Source organism: Helianthus annuus, chromosome 4, assembly GCF_002127325.2.
Source record: "Helianthus annuus cultivar XRQ/B chromosome 4, HanXRQr2.0-SUNRISE, whole genome shotgun sequence".
Classification (NCBI taxonomy): domain Eukaryota; kingdom Viridiplantae; phylum Streptophyta; class Magnoliopsida; order Asterales; family Asteraceae; genus Helianthus; species Helianthus annuus.
The window spans coordinates 161,167,297-161,174,171 of record NC_035436.2 but is presented as its reverse complement, the minus strand read 5'-3'; the positions used below and the strand labels follow the sequence as shown (position 1 = coordinate 161,174,171).

At 36.4% G+C, this 6,875-nt stretch overlaps 1 long non-coding RNA gene across 1 annotated transcript; it reads left to right on the top strand.

Moving 5' to 3' along the window:
• The first annotated feature begins 1,044 nt into the window (after positions 1-1,044).
• Positions 1,045-2,547, top strand: LOC110934953. Its single transcript, XR_002588745.1, has 3 exons — positions 1,045-1,164; positions 1,680-1,733; positions 2,249-2,547. It is a non-coding gene; the product is annotated as an uncharacterized LOC110934953 (long non-coding RNA).
• Positions 2,548-6,875: the final 4,328 nt, after the last annotated feature.

Genomic DNA, 6,875 nt, shown 5'->3' with positions numbered 1-6,875 from the left:
GCAAGTTTGAGCTGAATTGGTTAAACGCTCGTATGGTGCTCGTACACAACATACCTAGTTGTTATCGTAAGTAGTTCATGCAAGGAGCTAATAATAAAGTGTGTGAAGGATTAAATTTGAGGCTAAACTCAAATTTGTAATTACTTCAACCGACGGTAGTAACCGTAGAATGATGCCTTATACTCGCATTAAGTATAAAAAAATAATTAGGAAGTGGGTAGCTTTGTATTAGTACCACTAAGTCATTAAATATTTATAGTATACGTATAATGTTATGCTAATCCCTCATATGAACAAGAAAGTAATTAGGAGAACGTTAGTAATGGGATGATGGGGTTTGCTCATGATTACAATAATGAATTATATCGTGCATGATCCGTGTGCAGAATGAAATAAATCAATTTATTTATATTAATAAATGTATGAATATGTTACGCTTATTTAGAAAGATAGAAACAAGCCGTAAGCATAAGCTTGTACGACCAATAGTGTACATTTGGAATAAATTTCAATGAACGAACCGCTAGTGATGACGTATGCTAGGAACTAGCATTATAAAGTGAAAACGACACTAATAAGAGCTCTGGATCAGATTCTAACTTATATGTGATTATGAAAGTAATTTACTTGATTTAAGAACGGAGGGACAATGCGTACAAATACGTTTATGCATGAAATAAAACTCTTGCCAAGATCCCGAATGCATCTATGTTGTATTAAGCATCGTGAATGAATAGATGAAAAAGTAAGAGTAGAAGTGGTCAAGTTGTAGTTGGAATGAGAAAGGTTTCGGGGACGAAACCTCCTTTAAGGGGGGTAGACTTGTAACACCCCAAAAATGTTAGTACGGTAATAAATGAAAATAAACAAAGAACTTAACATAGTCAATGAAATGTGACAAAACGGTAGTTAGTTTATGAGAAAGCCTAAGTTAAACACTCTTTCTAAGTGGGAGGGTTTAATGTGTAAATAATAAACAAAAGGGTTTAAACTAATAAATCAAAAGAAAACACCCATATCTGGGTGTTTGGTCGATCGAACAAAAGAGCAGGGAAAGAGGGTGAAAACCCTAGCTTCATGAATCAAGCAATTGAATGCTTAAATCAAAAGAAAATCTGATGCATGAGCTCAAATTTCGAATAGCAAGTTCCAATTTGTGAAGTGGTAAGCTTAATTTTCTGAAATTATGATTTGTAGAATGAGGGGTTCAACCCAATCTTTATTTCTTGTATCAAAGGTGGGAAATCTGAGTTAGAATCGTCTTCTAGAACAAGAATCATGTTGATTTTAGGTTGTATGAAGGATTGTAGAGAAAACCCACTTTGTGAAAATTGTGTTATGAATAGGATGATCATAGGGATTATAATCATATGTAATCTTGATGTATGATCTTGCTTATAATACTTGAATGCTAGATAAATTGATGTAAAATTAGAGAATTGTAAGAACTTGATTGATTATTGATGACATACAAGATGAACTAGTAAAGTCATGCTTTGAATGCTTGTACATTATGCTTTATTAATGTAACGCACACTAAGTGTTTGATGAAATGCTTAAGAGAATAAATGTGTAAAAATCTGAAAAGTTAGTGATAATATTGTCACTGGAAAATGAAAAATTTATGTAAATGATGAAATAAAAGTGTTGGGCTAAATGAATGAATGCGTTTAATGTAGGCGTGAAAGAAGAAGGCTCAAACACTAAGAAAATGGGAGGCTCGCAAGATCGAGGTACGTTAGTGTACACCCTATTTCTATTATGTTGTTATATGCATAATAATCTAAATCGTATTGTGTTGTTATGGTAAAATTTTGATGTATGAAATCTATGGTGATTTGGAAGTGAAAGTAAGATCCGTCATAACGGATGGTGAGAAATGATTAAGTTACGAAAGGGAAGGCATTATACCCGGCTCTTCCTAGTCGAACCGGGTATGGAAAGTGATGTACTACGAATGAAAATCTACTCAATCCGTCTCTCTCGGATTGAGGTGTAAGTGTAAGAATATGCTCGTTCGTTATAAACGAATCGAATGAAAGTTATGTTAAAGATGCTAGAACCCGTCGCGAGCGGGTATGTTAAGAGAAGGACGTTTGGTCTCTTCATTGAGGCGAGAATGTAATGAGCCGTCCAACGGTTAGTAATGTAAATGAATGATGTAAAATTTTGGGCTAGAGACGAATCGATTTATTAGTTATTAGTGTTAGTGACGGAATACTAACTTATTTGTTTATGTTGAATGTAGATAAATCCTCAATCCAGGCGGTCGGACGACTTGGAGCGAGCACATGCACACTTAATGAGCATTAAGCGCTTCCGCTATTTCGTATTAATGTTTTGGGTCAAAAAGCTTGTTTTGTATGTCCTTGTCAGTAGTTGCACTTTTTAACACTTGATGTTATGGTTTTTAAGTCGTGTTTAGTCGAACGGGTTGTAGAAGTATTTGTTTTGATAATGGTTAAAACAGGGATATGCTCGTCTTATGGACGGGTCATGCCCAAATTTTGTTAAAAATTGTGCATTAATGATATTAGTATCGTTACCTTAAATTGTGAAAAGTTTGGACATCTAAAAGTTTATGTTTCTAGCGTCTTTTGGATGTCATTTCTATTAGACGCAAATGCGGGCCTTACATCTAAGGACTATGACATGCTACCAACGCATCATAATGTAGGAAAGCAATTCATGTAATCATGCTATAGTGACGAGTGTGTGTTCGTATGTTGCGTCATAAACAAATGTGTACTAGTCATGTAATGTATGCAACAAGTGAGATAGACGAACCTTGCAATCTAGAGCTGAGTGTCATGGTCGTATTCACGTATTCAGAACTATTCGGTTATAGTCTGGTTTTACAAAAACGTTTTAAAACCAAGTTCACTATAACCAGTGGCTCTGATACCAAACTGTCACACCCCCAAAATACCACATGCGGAAACCCTTGCGAGGCGTGTGACGTACCAGGATCCAAGCCACCAATCACATTGAACTCATAAATATATTTAAATAAAACTTTCATTCATTAACATAAGGTGTTACAATCGTTAAATATCATTCATTGTATACAGCGGAAGCATAACTCATTTGTTAAGTGTTTCGTAAACCAAGTGTACATAAACCATTAAGCTTGTATTGAGATTCCATGTATCTCGGCCCATGACCACTCCAGCATCCCAGACAGCAAGTCCCAATGATATAAACCTACAAACCTGCAAGCATGCAGACAAGTGTGTCAGACGACGCTGGTGAGTTCAAAGTTTTGTTAACGCGTTTAGTTACCAGATATGTGTATAAAACAATTCAATGATTTGATTCGATGTTGTTATTAACTCGATTACCGCAGATGACAGCTAGATTTATTTGCCCAACCCCAATGTCTCTATCAAAACATTGGTCAAGAGGTTAAGGTAATTAGTTCACGCCCGTCCTCCCCGGTACGGTGTGAGGGTGCCAAACCTAATAGCGCTATCAACTAATAACTTCGTTGCCTCCCCGGCAACTAATCGGTAGATGTAAGGGGTCTTAATGATAGAAATGAGTGTAATAACCAACATCCCAATAACCCGACGTTCCTCCCCGGAACAATTACCAGATATCCCTCCCCAGGACGCATGCTTGGAAAAAGAGCAGTGAACTCACCTTAGATTGCTTGGTACGTTATGTTACATTACCCGTTCCCAGTTGGTCTATCAAACCCTACCGTGGTTACCAAGAGTAGTCAGTTACACAATCACGTATCCATTTCACGTATCACATAGTAAACTTTCAGATTTCATGCACGATTATAATCACAAGTTCATGTTTCCATCGATGGTTACTAACAACGTCAGTTACAGTTTGCATCTATCCCATGATTACAGTAAACATGTAACACGTATCCAGTTCCTTTATAAGTTCATGTCTCATGTACCAGACTCTTAAATAGCATTTAACGAATGAGTTTGCTACTCACCTAAATCAGTTCACATTCCACATGCATACATGCGACAGTGTTCAAAAGTTACAGTGATTATTCACATTAATACATACAAGCTTCCTAGTTTCCAACTAGTGTTGATATCAAGCACAGACAAACTTATGTAATCGACCTCCACATTAAACACACAACATGCTATATTAACAGTTCTGTTAGTTTGTTCTCAAGAGGTGTCCGACGAAAGTTCACATATGACGAAACACTCTCATGTTTCGTCGAGAGCAGTCATGGCGAAACACTCACATGTTTCGTCGAGACCAGTTATGGCGAAACACTCATATGTTTCGTCGAGATCAGCCTGTGCTCTTCGTCGCTGCACATTCAAGATGGTGGTTCCCTAATCATGGCCTCTTCACACATCAACACACAATTGTTAACCGATTCCCTATCATCACTAGTTCATTGCACAGAATTAACAAACCTCATATTAAACGTACACAGATTGTCAAACCCTTATCATGCCTGTTCTAAGTCCTCAGATTCAGTATCAAGATGTCAAAACCCTTTTTAAAGACCAACCCTATTCATACATTCGCTATTCGAATCTATCAGTTTTGTTATTGCAATTGATTCACCAAATCTGCTACCATGCAACCCTAGGTATTCTAATCTTTCATGTTATCACATAAGGACCAAGATTCCTATTATCATACAATTACTAACACACATATAATCATGTATGAGCACAATCAATAATACCAATCATGTATCAATACAACTACGCATGACAAGAGGATTTGATTCGAAATATAGTGAGATTATACTAACCGAAGGAATCAAGATGAAATTGAGGAAGTCTTCGAGAGGGAGAGGGGCTGCCGTCGGTTTCACAGGAACAAGTGAAAGTGCTAGGGTTTGAGATATTGTGAGTTTAGGTGAGATAAAAACACCCTACGCGTGTTTATGTTTGCGTAAAAGAGTTGGGCCCTTCCTGGGCTTCGATGAAGATCTGGGCCGGCGAAAGGCCCCACTGGCAACGAAACATTTATGACGAAAGACCACAGGCAACGAAACTCCCTATGTTTCGTCGAGGAGGAAGTCTTTGACGAAAATCAGTTGTGTGCAATAAATGTTCAGTATTAAACGGTCGTCCATGTGCTGATCATTATTAATTGTGAATACTTTGTTAAGGTCCAAAAGCATCACGGTGGTAAACGCCCATGATAACAACATAATTGTTTGCGGCCCAATTATACATTTGAATAGTGTATGTGAGGTCCAATCCTAGTTTAGTTGTTGCAGTCAATTATTCAATACCTTGAATCTTGAATCAGTGCACATTGCTCGATATATATTCACTAGCTACATGTGAACTTGATAAGATCAATTTGTAAATTGTTGAGCGGCCCAACATATTAATCATTCAGGTTATTCGGTCCAATAGCATTTCAAAGCACATTACAAAAACTAAAACATATTAATAAGAAGAGTAAATTACAAAGTTCGTCCTTTATGTATGTCACTTATTACAAAGTGTGTCCTTTATCTTTACTATTTACATAAAACATACTTAATGTTTGTAAAACTATTCAGTTTATGTCCTTTACCCTAAACCTAGTTTATTTTCCTAGTTAAGTCAAGTCACATGGAAAGCACGTGAGGGCATTAATGTCAATCCACCTACCAATTACACCCACCATCATCTCCTCCATCATGTAAGAGAAAACAACAATGGGGATCCATAAAGATTACATTCGATTCAGAGCTGTATGTATAGGTTTTCGGGACTCAGTGCCTAAAATCCCTAAACATCTACCATGTCAATACATACATTCATCATGTTATAACCATCATCTTCTTCATCATATCCTCCTTTGAATCAGAAAAAAGATTCAGAAGAAGAACATGAGCGACAGAAAACAAGATGAGATCAGTGGGGCACGTTTTCTAGGGTTCACCCTCTGATTCTTCTTCACTCTCTTCGTTTTCTTCCTTTTTTCATCCCCAATTTAGGGTTCCATCCTCAGGTACGCCCAATTCATCAGATTACACCGTTTTTGTTCAAATTAGGGTTTCCATTATTCAATTGGTGCTGACGATTGTTTAACTTTGTTGATTTCGAGTCCAAATTTGCCGACAAAATTGAATGAAATTGTATCTTTAAATTAGGGTTTCTAAAGCTGATTGAAATTGTGGGAGAAGGGGTAAAATTTATGTCGAATTCGGTGGATTTATCAGATTTACTACCGGAATTGCTCGAAACAATCGTGAAGAAACTGAAAATTCATAAAGATTACAATGTTGTTTTCTCTTGCACGATTGCGTAAGGTGATTTGCAGGGGGTCAAATTGGGGATTAGGGTTACGTATGTGGCAGGAGATGATGGTAGGTGAAATTGGGGTTTAGGGTTTTTATAAAATGGGACTGTAATTGGTAGGTGGATTGACATTAATGCCCTCACGTGCTTCCCATGTGACCTGACTTAACTGGGAAAATAAACTAGGTTTAGGGTAAAGGACATGACCTGAATGGTTTTTCAAACATTAAGGATGTTTTCTGTAAATAGTAAAGATAAAGGACACACTTTGTAATAAGTGACATACATAAAGGACGAACTTTGTAATTTACTCTAAGAAGAAATACGTATGAAGGAACTTGAAGTCTCGGATTGTCACAATATAACTTATAAATCAAATTTTCGGAATTGGTATCAACATTTTATCATTCAAATGGTTGCTGATTACCTCTTGAATGACGTATCGTCTTTTCAAGAACAATCTCCTCAATCACCTTATTCATCGTGTATCGAATATATGAATTAGTTTTTTTTAAAGGTACAACTTTTTTTATTATTTGGTATAAAAAAAATTTATTCAACTCGTGTAATACACAGTGTTTTTTAAAAATATAACTTTTTTTTTTACTATTTACTATACAAAATTACATTTATTCAACC